Source organism: Rattus norvegicus, chromosome 14 (assembly GCF_021556685.1).
Source record: "Rattus norvegicus strain SHRSP/BbbUtx chromosome 14, alternate assembly SHRSP_T2T, whole genome shotgun sequence".
In the NCBI taxonomy this organism is placed as follows: Eukaryota; Metazoa; Chordata; class Mammalia; order Rodentia; family Muridae; genus Rattus; species Rattus norvegicus.
This window is the reverse complement of record NC_141547.1, coordinates 15,555,950-15,578,081: the sequence shown is the minus strand read 5'-3', so window position 1 is coordinate 15,578,081 and position 22,132 is coordinate 15,555,950. Positions and strand designations below refer to the sequence as shown.

General features: G+C 44.4%; 1 long non-coding RNA gene across 1 annotated transcript; it reads left to right on the top strand.

Moving 5' to 3' along the window:
- Positions 1-194: 194 nt before the first annotated feature.
- LOC148001246 (uncharacterized) lies at positions 195-10,662 on the top strand. Its single transcript, XR_015637312.1, has 4 exons — positions 195-330; positions 8,018-8,175; positions 8,287-8,422; positions 10,161-10,662. It is a non-coding gene; the product is annotated as an uncharacterized LOC148001246 (long non-coding RNA).
- Positions 10,663-22,132: the final 11,470 nt, after the last annotated feature.

The following is a 22,132-nucleotide window of genomic DNA, read 5'->3' as shown; positions in this document are numbered from 1 at the left end:
GCCAGCAAGCCGCGGCGGCGGTGTTGGTGGCGGCTGGCGACTGTGCCGGGAAGCGGGAGGGGCCGGGCGGAGGCCTCCAGTCATGTGCCCTGCAGCGGCCCCTGCGATTCGGCGGGCGCTGCGCCTGCATCCTCTCCCTGCAGGTGGAGCGGTCACCCCGGGAACTGAAATCGCCCTTTCCTGTTCACTCAGCCACTTTCTTTCTCCTGCAGATCCCTGCTTGGGCTAAACTTGGGGGAACTCCGGCTTGACCTGCGGTTTCCCTTGCTCCAGACGATCTCCCGGGTTCCTCTGAAGGTTTTAGTACAATGTAACGAATGCTTTTACAAGGTGCCAGCTGATTTGTGCCAACAGAGACATTTGCCTTGTTGGGTTGAACTGGGTCTTCAGGACTATGTCAGAGTGTGTCCTCAAGAAAGGGAGCAGGCTTTCCAGGGACTGAAGGCAAAGGCTGTAGGAGTGAAATCAAAACCCTGGAAGATAAAGAGTTAACTGTTGAGTAGTGCAGGCTATGCTGTAGGGTTTGTAGTGCCTTTGGAGATCAGATTTTGAAAGGCTTTGTGTCCTGATAAAAGGTGTTAACAGAGAAGCAAGTCATGTCGAGCAAGTGTTTATTGTCTGCTTTGGTCATCATTAGTTGAATAAGGGACTAGTTCTAACACACACACACACACACACACACACACACACACACACACACAGCAGCCCTATTATAAAGGGAAGAGAAGTGCTGTACAGGTTTAAAAGAAGAACTAGAGTTGGGATGTGGGTGTGATTTCGTTAATGGGAAGAGGCAAGTAGGGTGGGCTGGGTGGAAAGAAATACCACACTCACTACAAGTTCAACAAAGCCACGGGAAAGAGGGTAGTCCTTGAGGCAAATTGGCGAGTTCCCAATTTCTGACATATCTCAGATGTAGGCCTGCCTTAAATGTCCCTGTTGTGCTTAATCAGCGGACTGGGAGCAACCTTGAGAAGTTAGTCTTTACCAACTGGGGGTTAAATACCACGGGATAGATTTCAGTAGTCCTCAGCAGCTGAGAGGGTCATCTGTCACTAATGCCATCTGCAGGGGAAGATCTGGACAGACATTTTCTTGGCCAGTCCAGTGTCCTTATCATTAAGGAGTCAACCAACCAGGATGGGAAACATTCAAATGATTGTGGCACCGGAGGCCAGCCTGCACCATACAGGGAGACCTTGTCTCAAAAGAGGAAAGAAAACAAACAAAAAAGAAGCACACAAAAGAAGGAAGGAAGGAGGGTTGGGGATTTAGCTCAGTGGTTAGAGCGCTTGCCTAGGAAGCGCAAGGCCCTGGGTTCGGTCCCCAGCTCCGAAAAAAAAAAAAAAAAAAAAAAGGAAGGAAGGAAAGAAAATAATTTAAATGAAGGTTACCCTGTTGCTGGTGTACTACATAATTAGATTCATGACAGTTATGCCTACACAGATTCCTCCTCCCCCCCCTCCCCTTCCCCTCCCCTCCCACTCCCCCTCCTCCTTTTCTTGTCATAATTTCCAAACAGTGGTGTATCAAGGATTATAAGTGACCTAACGAATAAGGAGAGATGCGTGTACTTTCTATGTACACCTCTCTCTCTCTGTCTCTCTCTCTCTCTGTCTCTCTCCCCCCCCCCCCTCTCTCTTTTAGTTTTTGCTATGCTGATTTTTTTCTTTTGTCTATTTTTTTTTCAATTTTAAGACAGGGCTTCATGTAGCCCAGCCTAGCCTCAATCTGGCTGTGCAAGAAGATGATGAACTTCTGATCTTGTCTCTACCTGTCTGTTACTGACAGTATGGGTGCTCACCATTTTGGGGTTAGGATGTGCTGGGGGATCAAAACCAGGGCTTCTTGGGTGCTAGGCACACACTGTGGTATATCACCCATCCCTACTATGTCGTTTTCTAGTAAGGCATCTGGGCACCTTCAGAAAGGCCTCGACACAGTGTGTTAAGGATCCTGGGGAACACTTCACAGTTGCTGAGTGGCATTTCTTGACTGATTCAGGATGCAGGGCCCTTTTTAAAGCACTCACTGTTTCTATGCTGTGACTACTGAAGATCGGGAGACAGGAATCCAGAGGCTCTGCTGAGGCCTTGGTTAGATGGTGGGATAGTGTAAGAATGGTGACAAGTTCTTTATCACTTCTACTGAGAGGAACTGACTCTTTTTCCCTTTGATGGATGATGGATATAGTAATTTGTTAGAGCGACAGAGTATGGCAGAAATGACAGCATCTTGGAGCAGCTGCTTCTGATTCCCTGTCTAAACTTTTAAGACAGTCTCCTGTGTCCTGGGCTGGCCTGGAACTCCAATGTAGAAGGATGATCTTGACCTTCTCCCCCCCACCCCCCCCACCCCCCCCCACCCCACCCCCCGCCTGCCTGCCCGCCGGGAGCTGAGGACCAAACCCAGGGCCTTGCGCTTGCTAGGCAAGCGCTCTACCACTGAGCTAAATCCCCAACCCGGATCTTGGCCTTCTGAAGCTCATCTCTGCGCACCAACCGCTCTGCCCTTTGCCCCAGTTTGTTTAAGGGGACACGCTAGGCCCCCAGCCCTCCCTTTCCCTGTTTTCAGGCAGGGGTTGGGATTTTGCCGCAATCTCTGTGTCTTTTTGTTCGTTAACTAGGAAAAGGCTTTTCTGAGTAGCCTTCGATGCTTACCACACACAGGTTGCTGCTCACTGGACTCCTGTCCCCACCTCTGACTTCTAAGTCGATTCTACCGGCTGGTTGATCCCGGAGCACAAACTCCACAGACAGCTACCACCCATTCCAGCCCTGATCCCTAACTCCAGCCCAGACCCTTCTTCAAGTTCACAGATGTGTATAATATTATATTATTTCTCTCACTCTCCTCCCTTAACCCCTTCACCAAAGTCATGGCCCTTTCAAATTACTATCACATATACGTGAATAAGTATATAAACACAACCCAGAATCCATTTAATGTTGCTTATAGGTAAACGCTTTTTAGAGCTGACCAATTAGTGGTGTCATCCCTGGGGAATTAATGACTCTCGTCCGTCACTAACTGCCTCTAGCTCTTCATCTAGGGTTAGGATCTTGTGAGATTTCTCCCATCCATGCTAACATGTCAGCTGGTGGCCTTGAATTCACTGTAACTATGCTACCCCCCAACCCCACCCCATCTCAGTCTCCTGGGGGCTGGGATTGCAGGTCCGAGCCACCACACCTAGCACATTCAGGTCCACTTTGCTTCTTTTGTTTGTGAGTTGTTTGAGATGAGCTACCGTGTAGCACAAGTTGGTCTCAGACTCCCGATCCTCCTGCCTCCGTTTTCCCAGTGTTGAGATCACAGCTGTACACAATGGTGTCAGACGCTTGAGGTCCCTTCTCATCTTTATCTGAGTCACTGGAATAGTGACAGGCTGTAGAGATGGAGAGATAGAGACAGCTTTGAGAGCATCTCAGTGACTATCTCAGTGTCCACACAGGGCTTCCTGCTCCTTTGTCCTCAGTTTGCCTTCTCACTGAGGCTCTTTTGCTATTTCTTCTGTCTACTTCCCCTTTAAATCTCTGGCTGGACAAAACAAAAATCATTCTTGGTTCCTCTTAGCCCAGCTGACCAGACCAGCATTTAAAAAGTGTACTAAGGGGCTGGGGATTTAGCTCAGTGGTAGAGCGCTTACCTAGAAAGCGCAAGGCCCTGGGTTCGGTCCCCAGCTCCGAAAAAAAGAACCAAAAAAAAAAAAAAAAAGTATACTAAGCACTGACCAGACCAGCATTTTAAAAATGTACTAAGCCCAATGACAGAAGAACATCCTAATTACAGAAAATATCAATAAGTTTGTATGTTCTGAAAATAACATACTGTAATCCCACAGTAATTTCCATTTTACACTGGTGCCTGGCAAAACCTGATCTGAATGCCCTCCCATTCAGTTCCTTCTTTACCACGTGGCAGGGACGATCATGAACTTTGGGCCAGATTCTGATCAGTTTCTCAATGCTCCTTGGGACTTCCTCATTTCTGGTCAGTGGACCTGCCTGTCCATTGACTAATGAAGTCATTATTTTAATTGCCATGTAATAATGTCACCTACAGATGAGATGCCACCCTCGCCTCCAGGGTGAGGCCCTGGCTTGCCAGACGTGCGGGCAAACAGCCCCAGGAAAGGCTGGTGCTTGAGTCAAGGTCAGCACCCCTGTCTGTCATGGGAAGGCTGACATCCTAGACAGGAGGCAGAGAGTTTCCGGATGGCCTCTCTGTACATAAAGTTAGAAAACTATATCCAAGAAGAAGAGCAAGGACACTTAAGAATGAGTTCAGTCCCCAGCTCCGATAAAAAGAAAAAGGGGGGAAAAAAAAAAGAATGAACAATCACTAGTGCTTCTTGATGTCCCACAATTCAGGACCCAGAAATGAAGGATTTTCTCCTCAGACTCTAAGAAGAGATGGTTAGGCAGGAATGGGCATGGGAGAGGAAGAGAACTCTTTCAATCACTATTTTAACTTTTTTTTTTGGTGGTGGTGGGGAATCACTTGTAGCCCAGGCTAGCCTGTAACTTGCTGGATAGCCCAGGCTGACCTGAAACTCAATATCCTTGTGCCTTTCAGGTTCCGTGTTAAACTTCAAAGATCGAAGTCACACTCGAGTTTAATCACACAGTCCCTGTATGTATACCTTTCTGTAGAAAGGGGTCATGTGTTTACTGTAAGCATTTATTATACTCCCAGGGCCTCATGTGGGCTAGACATGAAGTCGAATAACTACAGGGCTACACCCAGCAAAGTGGCATGCTTTTAAATAAGCCTGTGTAGCTTCCAGTGTTCCTGCCAGTCAGTCTTACTCTTTTTGAAGATTTCTGTGCATTGTTTCATCAAAAGGAGCTTGACTTTCTCCCCTGTGAGGTGGTCTGGCATCCTGGCCTGCCTTTACCAGCGGAGTCCGGCAGCCAGCACAGTTCTGGCACTGTCAGATCTGCCAGGAACGAGCTCCTTTACCTTCTTTGGGATCCAATTGCCAGGATAGACGCTTGTTTAGTTTACTGAATGGTAAGACATCACATGACCCTGGAGAATAAGAGGCCATCATGGATGTCACAGCCCCAGCACAGTTCCTCCATGTATAGGTTGATGTCATTATGCAGGTGAAGGCAGACACAAGATAAAACAAGGCCTGTCGTTGGACGAGAAGGAAGGGAGGCAGGAACAAAGTTTTAGAAGGAAAGGGAGAAGCAGAAAAATGCGGAGAGGCAGCATGGAGGCAGACGTAAATGATCCTCACCTTGCATCTCTATATAGATACAGGTTGTCGTGAATATTTCTTAAGGGATGGATTTCTATAGGTCAATTTATCTTATCTTGGTGGGCAGTTTCTATCTTTATCAATTGGTTATGAATTTATCATGTGGTTGTATTGTGGATTGAGAATTTAAAGTATAAATCTGATTGTTGGATTACAGTTTGTTGAGTCTTGATCTTACTGGGTAGCTGGAACCAGAGAGTCACCGGGAGAGATACTAACCAGAGATAAATTATGGTTAGTTCCATATGGGCCCACGTGTGCCAGAACTAACTCTAGGAACCAGCATGGCAAGGTACCATGATGGAATGGCTCACGGATCGTCTGGGTCTGAGAGTACTTGGGGGCAGCGTGGAGATAAAAGTACCCTGCAGTGCCATGTGGCCCAAGGGGTGCCAGAGTTAGCAAGGGACAAAAGGTTTAGCCATTTTTTAATATATACCGTAACAACATGAGTCTAGCTTTTTCCCCCATGAGAGAGGTGATCAACCACCCTGTAGAGCTCTGCCCAGTGAAGAATAGTAAATAAATAAGTAACTGCGTGTTAAGATACTAAATTTGGATGGCTTTTTGAACCATAAAATGTGAAAAGCACCATAGAGTCAGTGAACTGGCCCAGCAGGTAAAAACAATTGCTATATAAACCTACTGACCTGAGTTTGATCCCTGAGACCACAGTGGAAGAGGAAAAATACCTTGTAGTGTAAACACACACACACACACACACACACACACACACACACACACACATACACACACACACACACCTTAAAAATTGAAATACCATGTTTTTTCATTTTTAATTATTTTAATATTTTGAGAGCCTAAAATAGCACTGGGACTGGCTTAGTTTGTGATCAATTCAGGGCCAAGGTATTTACCTATTGGCTTTTTCTATTGTTTAACTTAAGGATGTGCCATCATACCTTAGTGTACTGGTTTGAATATGCTTGGTTTGGGACATGGCGCTATTAGGAGGTGTGGCCTTGTTGGAGTAGGTGTGGCCTTGTTGGAAGAAGTGTATCACTATAGAGGGTGGCCAATGAGATCCTCCTCCTAACCACGTGGGAGCTATTTGTCTCCTGTTTGCCTTCTGAACTCGATGTAGAACTCTCAGCTCCTCCTGCACCATGCCTGCCTGGATGCTGCCTTGATGACCATGGACTGAACCTCTGAAGCTATAAGCTGGCCCCAATTAAATGTTGTCCTTATAAGAGTTGCCTTGGTCATGGTGTCTATTAACAGCAGTAAAACCCTAACTGAAACACTTAGTGATTTAAAAACATCATTTATAAATATTTGTGATGTGTCTACTGCCCTGAGCAGTGCAAGATCCATAGGAAAACCTATTTTCTCCTCCCTGGTCCCTTGCCAATAGACTCACAGTGGGAGATGGCTCATTGGTGAAACGAACTTATTACTCTTATACAGGACCCAGGTTTGATTCCCTAAACCCACATGACAGCTCACAATCACCCTTGAATCCAGTCAGTGCCAGGGGTCTGAAGCCCTTGTCTTACCTTTCAGAGCCCTTTGAGAGCACCAGGCGTTTGAGTGGTGCACAGGCATGCATTTAAGCAAACACATCCATACACATAAAATGAAGAAATGGAAGCATATTTGAAAACCAAGCCCACAAGCTTCTTTGTGGATACAAGGTGCAATTCCCTGGAACCAAACTTGCTTGCCACTATGCTTTTGGTTTTGTGTTTTTCACACATACTCCATGCCAAGGTAGAGGAGATATTTTTGCTTCTACTACTTCTCGGTTGTGGCTTCTCCATTATCATCTTTGTGACCTAGGCTAGGGACCCCTCCCCCCAATTCCTCATCTTTATTTTGCTTTAGAATCCTTGTATATTGAGAGAAAAATCTTTAGATAGTTTCATTTTCCCCTTCTCCTCCCTGACATAAGTATGGAGGGTTTTTTGTTTTGTTTTGTTGTTGCTGTTGCTGTTAGTTTTTCAAAACATAAAAAAACAAAGAAGAGAAAGACACTTTGTTTCTCTTTTGTTTTACCTTGCTCCTTTCTTCTCCTGAAGCAACAAATCCAGTGTTTTCACCACACAATGGTTCCACTGTTTCTGGGTTTTGGTGAGTCCTAGGTTGACTCAAATCTAGGGCTTTAAGCACACTAGCTTAGTGCTTCTAACTAATAGAACGTGTGTTTGAAGGTGGAGTACGGGAGAGGGCAGTGAATGAAGAGGCAGGGGAGAAAAAAAGAGAAAAACAAATCAGCCATGGTGGCACATGCCTGTAATCCCAGCCCTTGAGAGCCCGAGGTAGGAGAACCTCAAATTCAACACCAACCTGAGCTACATATTGTGGCCCCATTTTTTTAAATTCATGCTTATGGGTGTTTTGCCTGCATGTGTGTCTGTGCACCCTGTGTGTGCCTGATACCTGTGGAGGTCAGAAGAGGGCATCGGATCCTTTAAAACTCGAGTCACAGATGGTCACAAGTTGCCACGTTGATGCTAGGAATTGAACCCAGATGTTCTGGAAGAGCAGCCAGTGGTCTTAACCATTGAGCTATTTCTCTAGCCCCTTTGGGGATGTAGTTCAAAGGTAGAGCCCTCAACTAATGCTCTGCCTGGGTTTAATGCCTCAGGGTGTGTGTGTGGAAGGGGGCCAATAAAAGCATAACAGCAGATATCTGTATGGTATGATCTCCCTATGCTGTGCTTCATTTAACCCTTCTATGACTCTGTGAAGATGATGATCCACTCCTTTTCTCAAATGAGAAAGCAGATATGGATAAGCTGTCAAACCGACCCAGCAGCATATGGCCAATAGGAAGCAAAGTTAGTGCTGAAACGGAAATAAACCTGGCACCTGCGCGGGCTCCTAAGTCACTAAGCACCGGTTGGACTTCTACTCTCAAATCGATTGGAAACAAAAGGAAAGAGGTGAGTTTTCTGGAAACACTGTGTCTTTAGAAAGTTTCTCAAGGCTGTTACCATTTCTCATGGTCTGACTGGAAACCTGTTCTCTCCAGATTTTTTTTTTCTCTTTTGTAGAAGCAAATGAGGTTTGGGTTAGTTGGTTGGAGGTGGCTTTTCAACCCAGCGAGGCAGTGCCAGCATGTTGCAAAATCTCAGAGCTGTCTGGTTTCCTGGACATTGCAACACCGGGTTGAACAAGCGGCAGGAGAAGGCAGGTATTCATTCTTTAATGAGTCATTTCACCGGGAGAAGTTGTTGAAATGAGAGTTAGTTTGCTCCATCTCTTCTGAAGGAGCGACAGGAAGAAAGAAAATGAAGAAAGTTGTGGGTCAAAGTGAGTCTTGTCATTCCCAGAATGTGGGCAGTGGCTATTTCCTCTAGAATAAGGATATGGTAGGGGACTGGCAGATAGCCAGGCTGGGGTTAAGAGAATTGTGTTAGTCAATTGTACGTAGCAATTAGATATACACCAAGACAAACAGCCTAAGGAAAATTTATTTGGGCTCGTGGTTTCAGTTTTGGGTCGGTGTCCACTAGCTCCCTTCTGGGATGTGGTGAGGCAGAAACCTAGGTCATGAAAGCCTGAGAGAACACTGCTGCAATTGCTACTTCTGTAACAAGTGTTGACAGATGTAGACGTTTCTACCGAAGAACAGCTTTCTTATTGTTTGCTGAAATGAGGTCTCTGTAACTCAAACTGACTTCAAACTAACAACCTAGGCGAATATGGCCTGAAATAGATCCTTTTGTCTCGGTCTCCCAAATTTCTGCATTAATGGTGTGGGCCACCAGCCCTCTGGGCTTCAAGATAAGCAGAGGTAGAGGCGAGCAAGTCTAGTCAGGCAGCATAATTTATCACGTTGAGTAACAATCCTATTTTGTACATTGTATTTTCTCTCCTGTTTTTTTCTGGGAGGCATAAAAGTCAATTATTTTCAATTGACTAAGCCTTCTTATCCTTGTAAAGTTTGACAGGAAAATGCCTGACTTCCTCTGTCGGAACTGCTGTAGCAAAACCCTTTAAACTACATACCTTACAAACAGCAGAAAATCTATTTCTTACAGTGCCTAAGGTTGGGAGTCCTAAGATCTAGGTGACAGCAGGGTTTTTTTTGTTGTTGTTTTGTTTTGTTTTGTTTTGTTTTGTTTTTTTAAATCCAGTGATGGCCTAGTTTCTGGTTCATAGTTGGCACAGTGCTTCTGTGCCCCTACATAGTGAAGGGGCTAGCCAGCTCTCTAAGGCACCTATTATAAGGTCGCTATTCCTTCATGACCTCTGTCATCATGACCTCGTCACCACCCAAAGGCTTGATCTCCCAGAACCATCACTTTGGGGAGGAGGGTATCAAGACTTCAGCATGTTAATGGGGTAGGACACATAGCTGTCTACACCACAGCACTGTATTCTCAGAGTACTTAAGAATGGCATATTGATCAGTTTTACTGCTGTGATCAATTACATGAGAAAACAATTTATAGGAGGACATTTCCATTTTGACTCACAGTTTCAGAGGTTTCAGTCTGGTCAAGTGGTTTCGTTGTTGGTTTTGGTGAGGCAGAACATCATCACAGGAGTGTGGCAGAGCAGCAATGGAGGGGTTAGGGAAAGTGTCAATCCTCAAGGTTTTATCCCAGTGCCTCTCTCCTAGAAGCACAGGGGCCAGAGAGAACTTTGTGTTTTCATTTGCTCTCAGTAACTCATTCCTTCTGGTTAAATAGCACACTCGGCTAGGAACTCATCAATGGATTTATCCGCCAATTGGACTAGAGTCTTAGTAAGCCTCTCAATATCCCCTCCACTTTGGGAACAAGTTTTCAACACATGAGTCTTTTGGGGGGAACTTCTGTGCAGGGGGAACTTCTATGCAGGGGGAACTTCTATCCAAGCCATAATAAATGGTTGTGATGTGATTGACATTTGACAATTTCCCATCTCATTTAATCCTTAGGCTTTCCATAGGAGAAAAGTACTACCATTATCCCCTATATGGATGACGAAGTTAAACCCCAGAGATGTTAAATGACTCGCTGAAGGTGAAGCACGCTAAGAAATGGAGTCATGATTCAAACACAAATAGGCTTCAGGATTCACTGATCGTGTTGGAATTTGTCTGGCACAGGGGCACACTCTTGTAATTCTAGCATCCTGGAGGGCGACTGAAGTATCATGAGTACCTTGACTTAAACAGACCAACGAGAGCAAAACAAAATATTGAATTGTGTTTGACCAAGGATCTCATGTTTCCAAGGCTGTCCTCCAACTGACTATGACCTTTAACCTCTGATATCACCCCCCTCCACCTCCAGAGTGCAGGAATAACAGGCCAGCTACCCTCTTTGGTTGTATGAGGTCCAGGGGATCAAGCTCAGGACCTTGCATACTGGGCAAACATTGTACTATACAAGCACTTTCCACTTGCAATAACCCAAATAAATCACCACCCAACACCTACCCAGTGCATTTATATTGCATTATATTGTCTTCATATCACCAGGTCATCCAATAAGGATAAAGCCCTTAATGTAAATAGATCCAGTTTGAGGAGTCCTAAACCACCTCCTGATGACGTTTTCTATGGTAGAGTGAGTTACCTGTTTATGTGCCTTGGTACTTTGAGTCCGGTTGCTTACCACTTAAAAGCCCATAGTTGGGATGTAACAGTTGGTAGAAAGGGGATCAGGTTCTATTTCAAGGGCCGGTGAAGATGAGGGGTTCAATGCTCCATCTTAGAAAATTTGGGGTCTCCAGGGCATTTGGAGGCAGGAACAAGAGGAACGGCTGCCGTGCCAGTGAGAAGCCATTTGAGTCAGTGTTTCTATCGTTGTCTGGACTGAACACTGCCCTGAGTCCTGATCTCCAGGTGCCAGCCACAGACTTCTTACTTTGCTGCAAGTTCAGCACCACAGCAATTTTGCAGGCTTCGTGTTAGTGGAGGCCTAGAATTAAAGAACAGAGAACACATCCCATACTCCAATTTTATCCAGAGACGATCAGAAGTTGTGAAGTTTTGTAAATCGAAAGGAAGATTACTTAGCAGTTAGCATCTTAACAATTCAGATGGAGCTCTGCCTTAGTGTTTAGACTTCTGGGCAAAGAAGGAAAGCACGAGTGATTCAGCCACAACAACTTCCAAGAAGGGGCCACTGCTGTGCTTACAACTATTTCAGAACATGCTACCCACAGAGGGGAAGGCAGAGTCTCAGGAGAGCATGGCAGGTAGATACACAGAAAACTAAGGACTTGAAAACACAACTTCTCTCTCCAAAGCAATCTATCATATATTCTGGAAGCTGAGGCAGAAGGACTGCCACCAGTTTGAAGCCAGCCTGGGCTAGCCAACAAGTTCAACGCCTGCCAAAGCCCACAGCACAGCAAGACAAACAAGTGTCCCTGGTGGAAACTGTAGGTGAGAGAGCAGTGAGTGTTTCCAACCCCTCGCTCTGCACTGCTGAGCTGTGTTCCCGAGCACAGGAACCTAAGAAACTCATATCTTCATCTCGCAGAACTCATGCCAAAATCAGAGCATGAATCTGGTGATATTTCACACTAACGCTCTGTGTGTAGAATTTGTTACTGAAGCACACTGGACGGATAAGACTGGCTATAGAGGGAGTATTCTAGAGCAAGGAGTGACACCATCTCAGAGATAGAGACTCCTACTAAAGCATCGTCTCTTTTGAACACACCCTAATTGCCTACAGAGAGAGAGAGAGAGAGAGCCCTCAAGTGAGCTGGGGCTTAAACTCAAGGCCCTGTGAGGTAGGCAAACACTCTGTAAGCATCCTCACCTCTTACCTAGAACCCACGCTCCTAAGTTCCAATGGCTTCCGTCTTCAGTACTGAGATTGTAGCAAATACTGCAAGAACCAATATGTTCTAAACCTGTTCCAGGCGCTATAGAAACAATCTCATGGCTGAACGTTACTGTGCTTCAGTCTCTTTATCTTTTAGCAGACCAGGTAACACATGTACACACACACACACACACACACACACGCGTGCACGCACACACATGCACACACACATGCACACACACACGCACACACACATACATGCACACACACATGCACACACACATGCACACACGTGCACGCACACACACACGCACGCACACACACACGCGTGCACGCACACACATGCACACACACATGCACACACACGCACACACACATACATGCACACACACATGCACACACACATGCACACACACACACGCGTGCACGCACACACACACACGCACACACACACACGCACACACACATACATGCACACACACACATGCACACACACATGCACACACACATGTGGGCGCACGCACACGCACACAAACATACACATGCACACACACACATACATGCACACACACACACGTGCACGCACACACACACATACATGCACACACACATACATGCACACACACATACATGCACACACACATGCACACACACATGTGGGCGCACACACACGCACACACACGTACACATGCACACACACATACATGCACACACACACGCGCATGTGCACGCACACACACACGCACACACACATACATGCACACACACATGCACACACACACACGTACACATGCACACACACACGTACACATGCACACACACACACGTACACATGCACACACACACACACACACACACACACACACACACACACACACACGGACATATTAAGAGTGGCCACAGCCTCTTTGGCGTGGTGTGGCTTTTCCGGTAGAGCTATCTGGAGATCAGGCAGCAAATATCTCTATCTCCTTTTCTTAGTTCTACCACATTTGGTTCCCAGTAGCTAAGACTCCCCCCGACCCCGACCTTTGGCCTGAGGGCCATATTACCATAGTTGAAAAAAAAGGGAAATTAATCTCCTTTCAGAAAACCCAAAAGAATATACCCACACAAAGATAATTCCACCTCTAACAACAAAAATAACAGGAAGCAGCAATAATCACTATTCCTTAATACCTCTTAATGACAATGGACTCAATTCCCTAATAAAAAGACATAGACTAACAGACTGGATACATAAACAGGACCCAGCATTCTTGCTGCATACAGGAAATGCACCTCAGTGACAAAAGACAAACACTACCTCGTGGTAAACGGTTGGGAAATTTTTTTCCAAGCAAATGGTCCCAAGAAACAAGCTGGGGTAGCCATTCTAATATCGAATAAAATCAACGTTCAACTAAACGTTATCAAAAAAGATAAGGAAGGGCACTTCATACTCATCAATGGAAAAATCTACCAAAATGAACTCTCAATACTGAACATCTATGCTCCAAATGCAAGGGCACCCACATTCATCAAAGAAACTTTGCTAAAGCTCAAAGCACACAATAATAGTGGGAGACTTCAATGTGAAGTGGGAGACTCTCATCAATGAACAGATCCTGGGGACAGAAACTAAACAGAGACACAGAGAAACTAACAGAAGTTATGAACCAAATGGATTTAACAGATATCTATAGAGCATTTCATCCTAAAACAAAAGAATATACCTTCTTCTCAGCACCTCATGGGACCTTTTCTAAAACTGACCATATAATTGGTCACAAAACAGGCCTCAACAGATACGAGAAGATTGAAATAATCCCGTGCATCTACCAGATCACCACGGACTAAGGCTGGTCTTCAGGAACAACAATAACAACAAGAAGACAAAATACACATGGGACTGAACAACGCTCTACTCAATGACAACTTGGTCAGGGGAGAAATAAAGAAATTAAAGATTTTTTAGAATTTAATAATAATGAAGGCACAACATACCCAAATTTATGGGACACAATGAAAGCAGCGCTACGAAAAAAACTCATAGCTCTGAGTGCCCGCAGAAAGAAACAGGAGACAGCATACATTAGCAGCTTGACAGCACACCTAAAAGAACAAAAAGAAGCAAATGCACCCAGGAGGAGTAGAAGGCAGGAAATAATCAAACTCAGGGCTGAGGTCAACCTAGTAGAAACAAAAAGGACTATATACAAAGAGTCAGCATAACCTAGAGCTGGTTCTTTGAAAAAATTAGCAAAATAAACCCTTAGCCAGACTAACCAGAGGTCACAGAGAGTGTATCCAAATTAACAAAATCAGAAATGAAAAGGGAGACAGAACAACAGAATCTGAGAAAATTCAAAAAGTCATCAGATCCTACTACAAAAGCCTATATTCAACAAAACTGGAAAATCTGGATGAAATAGACAATTTTCTAGACAGATACCAGGTACCAAATTAGGATCAGATAAACCATGTAAACAATCCCATAACCCTGAAAGAAATAGAAGCAGTTATTAAAAGTTTCCCAACCAAAAAAAGCCCAGGACCAGATGGATTTAGTACAGAATTCTATTAGACCTTCAAGGAAGGCCTAGTACCAATACTCTTCAAACTGTTCCACCAAATAGAAACAGAAGGAATACTACCCAATTCATTCTATAAAGCCACAGTTACTCTGATACCAAAACTACACAAAGACCCAACAAAGAAAGAGAACTTCAGAACAGTTTCCCTTATGAATATTGATGCAAAAATAATCAATAAAATTCTAGCAAACTGAATCTGGGAACACATCAAAACAATCATCCATCGTGACCAAGTAGGCTTTATCCTAGGGATGCAGGGATGGTTCAATATATGGAAATCCATCAATGTAATCCACCAAATAAATAAACTCAAAGGAAAAAAAACCTATATGATGATTTCATTAGATGCTGAAAAAGCATTTGACAAAATTCAACGCCCCTTCACGTTAAAAGTCTTGGAAAGATCAGGAATCCAAAGCCCATACCTAAACATAGTAAAAGCAACATACAGCAAACTAGTAGACAACTTCAAAATAAATGGAGAGAAACTTGAAGCAATCCCACTAACATCAGGGACTAGACAAGGCTGCCCACTCTCTCCCTATCTATTTAATATAGTATGCAAAGTTCTAGCCAGAGCAATCAGACAAAAAAGGAGGTCAAAGAGATACAAGTGGCTGGATATAAAAATTAACTCAAACAAATCAGCAGTCTTCCTCTACTCAAAGGTTAAACAGGCTGAGAAAGAAATTAGGGAAACGACCTTCTTCACAATAGTCTCAAATAATATAAAATACTCTAACCAAGCAAGTGAAAGATGTGGATGACAAGAACTTCAAGTCTCTGAAGAAAGAAATGGAAGATCTCAGACGATGGAAAGACCTCCCATGCTCCTGGATTGGCAGGATTAATAGAGTAAAAACGACCATCTTGCCGAAAGCAATCTACAGATTCAATGTAATCCCCATCAAAATTACCATTCAGTTTTTCATAGAGTTAGAAAGAGCAATGTGGATTGATGTCTATATGCAGGTGAGGGCAGGCACAAGATAAGGCAAGGTCTGTGCTTGGGCAGTGAAAAAGAACAGGGGGCGGGGAGTTGTAAGGTGAGAGAGATGAGAAGGTAGAAGACGAACCAAGCTGGAGGAAAAGGATGACCTAGATCTGTGTATCTGTGTGACCTTAAAGTGCCATAGGCAGTTATGCATATCTTATAAGGGATGGATTATTATAGGACAATTTATCTTATCTAGGTGGGCAGTTTATATCAATATTAATTGGCTCTGAGTTTATTGTGTGGATGTTTTGTGGAGTGAGAATTTACTGATATAAATCTGATTGATAAATTACAAGCTTCTAGAGTTTTGATTTTAACAGGTTACTAGATATTGTGACTATAACCACAGAGGGTGGATGACTGAATGGGGCTGGCATGGCCGGGTGACCAGCGCCACGGGAGCTAGAAGGGAGGTCACTTCTGGAGCTAGCCATGACTGTGAGCATGGGGCCCAGACAGTAGCCGGCGGCAGCCTGGAATGGAACCTGGGAACTTAGCAAGACATGTGGAGACATTTTGAGAGCTCTGGGCCAGAGAGCCTGCTGAGTCTGACTGAGATAAAATACCCTGCAGATGCCATGTGGCCCTACTGTGCGGGCGACAGAGTGGGTTGGTGTCTCGTTCTTTGTTTATTTACTACAACAGGCGGCGAACCAACGTGCTAGGCAAGAATCCACTAAAGATTTAAGATTATCAGCCTGAGAATTAGAGCTTTATTTTCTAAGCGAGAGAAAGGTGTCGTGGAAAGAAGTCACATGGCCTTAAATCTTGAAACAAACACAGGGGGAGGAGTCTCTAGTCTCTGCTAGCAATCTCTAGGTCCCCTGCTGTGAAAAGAAATAAGCTGCTCTGGGTGAAGGGGCCAAGGGTGTGGCTTAAATTCCATTTGTTTGCTTTTGGAATAGATTTATATGCAGAGTTTGTCAGAATCACTTGGAGAATTTTGCCCATGATTTGGAACTAAAATTTAAAAAAGATTTAAAAGAAAAGACTATGTAGCACCAGGCAGAGTGCATAACAGAGGTATAATATAGAAGTTACTAGTGAGTGGAGGTCTGAGGCTCCAGGCAGAGAGCTTAACAGATTGATGGTAGAAAGACACAATGCTCTAATTAGTCTTACAGGATACTCATGTTCTCTCTAACGTGGGCTTCATGGGAACTTTGGGTTAAAATCCTGGTTTGACGGCTGCCTGCCTTTTATTGGCAGGCATTAGTAGAAATGTGATTAAAGTGTTTTTATAGTTAGAAGGAGAGAATGCAGATTTTTCCCGAGTCATTTGGGAAATTCTGCCCACAGTTCACAACTAGTACAGGGGAAAAATGCAATGGCTGCAAGCAGACAGCATACTAGATAAAAGCTGCCTGCTTCCTACAGGCAGGGATTCGTGGACGTTTCCTTTAAAGGTGGTATATTATGGTCTGCAGGAGCCTCCTAATCTCTAACCGGAGTTTTGGGTCGATTTCCTGACAGGACAGATTAGAGAGGCCTAAGAATAGGCTCACACAGTGTTTTAGTTTACCTCACTTGTTTTAGATCGTTTTAACTTTCAAAATGGTTGTGATTCTGAGTTTTGTGATAATATTATTTCTCTGGGAGAGAATACAAGATACAAGCCTTCCCGGTTGCCGGCTGAAGGCTATGCTGATTTGGGAAAAAAAGTTTTGTCTTTGTGTGAAAAGGTGATTAGGCTCTGGACACCATCTGGAGCTGTGTGGATCAGACCTGACAGGGGGAGACCCCGGAAGAACTAGATTCGAGAGAATAAAACAGAACAAAACAAGAAGAACAGAATTTCATCCTAAATACTAAAATTCTGTTATGAGATTTAAACATTGTAGAATGTACAGCTTTGGTGAGTCTCATCGCCAGACATGCTGAACTGACCTGCTGAACTGACCTGCCTGAACTCCTGATCTCAGGGACTCCTTTAAGATAACTCAACGCTCATATTGAAGAAGTTATGAAGAGTTGTCAGCCCAATGTCCTGGACTTGGGAGGCTGAGGGTGGTGGTTCTGAAATTATCTGCCTTTTTTTCTTTCCTTCCTTCCTTCTTTCCTTTCTTTCTTTCTTTCTTTCTTTCTTTCTTTCTTTCTTTCTTTCTTTCCTTTCCTTCCTTTCTTTCTTTCTTTCTTTCTTTCTTTCTTTCTTTCTTTCTTTCTTTCTTTCTTTCTTTCTTTCTTTCTTTCTTTCTTTTCTTTCCCAGATGAGCCTGCTCCTACCCATCTCCCGCTTCCTCTACCTTCACCAGCTGGCTTTCCCTGGGATTCCACTCTTCCTGCCTCAGAGACATTGGTCAAATGAGCCTGGATGGAGGAAGTGCTGTTGTAGCTTTATGTATTCTAGGAGGATGAGCAAGCCGAAAAACATGGGCCAAAGAGGAAGCAGGGAGACATTCACTGGAATGATAAACACAGACCCAAAAAGAAGAAAAGGTTTACCAGGTTGGGGTAATTTGAATGAGAATAGCCCTCAAATGTTTGCATATTTGGACCAGGAGATGTGGCTTTGTGAAGAGCTTTTGGGGCTGCTTCTAGGAATCTGGCAGGAATCTCACATTGGGCTAGGACAGGGAAGTAGGCTCAAGGTAAACACAGCAGAGGAATGTATTGTATTCCTTGCATCCCGGTCATCCTGATAAGCCCCTGATAAAGTGACCTGACCGAGTGACTTAATTACCTTGTTTGTTCCTTGATTACTTTGTTTATGTCTCAGGACTGACCATATTCTTCGTCTGCACCTAGAATGATATAAAAGCAGACTGGGAAAAAAACCCGATTCAGCTTCAGAACTGGCTGGAGTCATGTTATGGTGTTGTCTACATTGTCTTTTCAGTCCTCACTCCCTTCCTTGAGACCCTGTTGACTGACTGAGCTGGCTTAGTCAGGTGGCTCCACGATGTTGGAGCTGAGTACAGGGGTGCAGTGAAGGGCACGGTGGGGAAAGGAAGCGTGCACATGAAGGACACTTTGGACCAGCAGTGAGTAAACCCTGTAAGAATGGGCAAGGTGATGGTAGGATGCTTTTTGTTCATGTGCTTAAAGACACGCTAAAATCTAGAGGAGCGGACATAAGTCAAAAACAGCTTACCCAGTTTCTGAGTTTTATAGAAGAAATTTGTCCTTGGTTCCTCGAGGAAGGTACAATAAATTTACAGACATGGGAGAAAGTGGGAGAAAGGATAAAAGAGTACTATATGACGCATGGTCCTGAAAAATCCCCAGAGATGCTTTTAGCCTTTGGACTTTAGTTAGAGATACTTTAGATCCCAGACATGAAAGTGTAAAATTAGGTAAAAAATTGGAAGACGCAGATGGTGAAAGCAAGAAGAAAGATGAAGCTGTTCCATCCAAACCTCCTATTTATAAGGTTTCAGACAAAGCAAGGGGTGAGCCTCTATGTAGGATGATTCATTATGCACCAAGGCGAGTCCAGGATAAGGTGAAGCCTATCACTGGATGAAAAGGAAGAGTAGGCGGGGCGGGGGAGTCTAGAAAGGAGAGAGGAGGAGGAGAAGCAGAGGGGGAAATCAAGGTGGAGACGACAGAGCAAGATGATCCAGATATAGGTGGACTAGGTCAATTTTATCTTATTGAAGTGGCCATTTATATCTTTATTAATTGGCAGTGAATTTACTGTGTGGATGTACTGTGTATTGAAAATTTAACATATAAGTCTGATTGATAAATCACAAGTTTCTAGAACTTTGATTTTACTGGGACATAGGGGATGCGAGCAAAGTTCTGGTGGGCAGAGAGACAGCCTGGAGAGGGCAGCTATAGAATGCCTGGGGCTATCGTGGTGTGGTGTGGTGCCACACAAGAGCGACCCTTGGAATGTGATGTGTGTGGTGGTGGTCGTGGTAACAACCCACCAAGGGACAGTGTGAGAAAGCAACTGGCAGAGAGACAGCTGGAGTGTGCCTGTGCTCAGTATGGACCTATTGCTCCATTCACCATGGCTGTGTTAGATGGCCTGTCCATGGAGGCTCTTCTGCCTGCAGACTGGAAACAGCTCCTGCATGTTTTGGAGGGAAGAGGTTATTTGTTATGGAAAATGGAATTTTTGAAAGATGGCGGCAGACAGTGGAGTTAAATGCTAGAGCTAACTATCCATTATTTATGAGTCATTAGCAGGAAAAGGCCAATGTCAGGCTATACATTATCAGTTACAATTTAATCCTGGTCCTTATGCTCACATTGGCGCTGCTGCTCCCAGGGCCTGGAATGCCTTGCCTACTAAAAGGGATTTGTCTTAAGATGTTTGAAAAATAAGGTGTGTATGGGGGGCTGGAGAGATGGCTCAGTGGTTAAGAACACTGACTGCGGGGTTGGGGATTTAGCTCAGTGGTAGAGCGCTTGCCTAGGAAGCACAAGGCCCTGGGTTCAGTCCCCAGCTCCGGAAAAAAAGAACAAAAAAAAAAAAAAAAAAAAAAAAAAAAACAAAGACTGCTCTTCCAGAGGTCCTGAGTTCAAATCTCAGCAACCACATGGTGGCTTATGACCATCTGTAATAGGATCTGATGCCCTCCTCTGGTGTGTCTGAAGACAGCTACCCTGTACTTATAGATAATAAAATAAATAATAATAAATAAGGCAGGGACTAGATGAGCTTTTTCAGGAGTTTGTGGATAGGTTGATGAAGGCTGCCAGGAAAGTGGAGATGCCAATGCTGGAATGCTTTTAGTGAAACAATTGGCTTCTGAGAACACAAACTCAGCCTGTCGGGTGTCTTGAGATCTTACAGAAAGAAGCCGGGAAAAGGAAAGCAGAGGATTGATAGGCCTCTTGGAAGTTGTTTTGGGTGTGGATAGATGGGGCATCAAGTGAGGAATTGTCTGAATAAAACAAAAGAAAATAGTAATGAGAGAAAACCAGGGTCCTGTCCTAGATGCAGGAGAGGGACACATTGGGCTAATAAGTGCAGTTCTAGGAGAGATGACTTAGGAAACCTTCAGGAAAACTGGAGAGGGGGCCAGGCCCTGAAACCATGTTATGGGGCAATGCAGTTCATTCCTCAGCAAAACAATCCTTTCAGGATCTCTTCCAAGCCACCCCAGGCATCGCAGAGCTAGACCTCAGTCCCTCCGCCTACACAGTATTAACTTCTGAAATGGGGATGCAGGCTCTTCCTACTGGAATATATGGTCCATTGTTGTTAGGAACTGTAAGATTATTACCAGGAAGAGGCAGTGCCACTGTGGCAGGGTTGATGATTGCCCCAGGAGTTATAGACGCAGATTATACTGGGGAAATTAAAATCATGACCTCTCCACCTACCCATATTTCTGTCATCCAACCAGTACAGAGAATTGCCCAATTACTCCTTATACCATTGGCTATGACAAAAAATAAGGTTAAACCTAATGTCCGAGGAGCAAAAGGATTTGGTTCTTCAGAGGCTCATTGGGTCCAAGCCATAAAAGCTGAAAGACCTAAATTAGTCTTAAGAATAAATGGGGAAAAATTACAGGGCTGCTGGATACAGGAGTGGATGCATCTGTAATATCTTGTATTCATTAGCCTGGATCTCGGCCTAAAACAACTACCATTGCCCAATTACAAGGGATAGGGTGAAGTCAGACTGAGTCTTGAGCAAAGCAGTGATCTCTTACATTGGGAGGATGAGGAAGGCCACCAAGGATGTTTTAAACTTTACATTGTTTCTAACTTGCCTGTTAATTTGTGGGGGTGGGATATAATGAGGGACATGGGAGTCCTTTTATACAGTCCATATAACAAAGTTATGCAACAAATGTGTGATTGTGGTTATTTGCCTAACCAAGGATTAGGAAAACAAAATCAGGGAAAATTGGAACCTGTAGAATGATGCCATTATACAGCCAGGCAGGTCCAGGATAAGGTGAAACCTATCGTTGGATGAGAAGGAAGGGTAGGCGGGGGAAAGTCTAGGAAGGAGAGAGGAGGTGGAGGAGCAAGACAGAATCAAGATGGAGGGAGGGAAGGATGACTCAGATCTGGGTGGTCTTGAATTGCCAAGGTAGTTGGAATGGACTTCTGTAGGCAAATTTATCTTATCTAGGTGGGCGGTTTATATCCTTATCCATTGGTTGTAAGTTTATTGTGTGGATGTATTGTACATTGAGTATTTAACATACAAATCTGATTGTTGGGTTACAGTTTGTTGAGTCTTGATATTACCGGGTAGCTGGGACTAGAGTTTCCAGCTGGCCAGGACTGACCAGGGTGACTAGCAATGGGAGTGGAGAGACCGCTGGGGCTAGAAGATAGCTAGGCTAACATGGCGTGGTGACACACTGAAACCAGCCGCCACTGAGATAAGTTAATGTTAGTTCTCTATGACCCTACGGTGCCAGAACTAACACCTGGGAGCAACCGCCTGGGTCCGAGAGTGCCAGGGGGCCAGTGTGGAGCAGTGATGCATGGGAACTGGTCACATTGCTTTTGTATTTTTACCACAACAAGAGCCCATTATAGTTACCCCTAGAAAAGATAAAAAAATAGGTCTAGCATATTTTTGGTTCTTTTTTTTTTTTTTTTTCCGGAGCTGGGGACCGAACCCAGGGCCTTG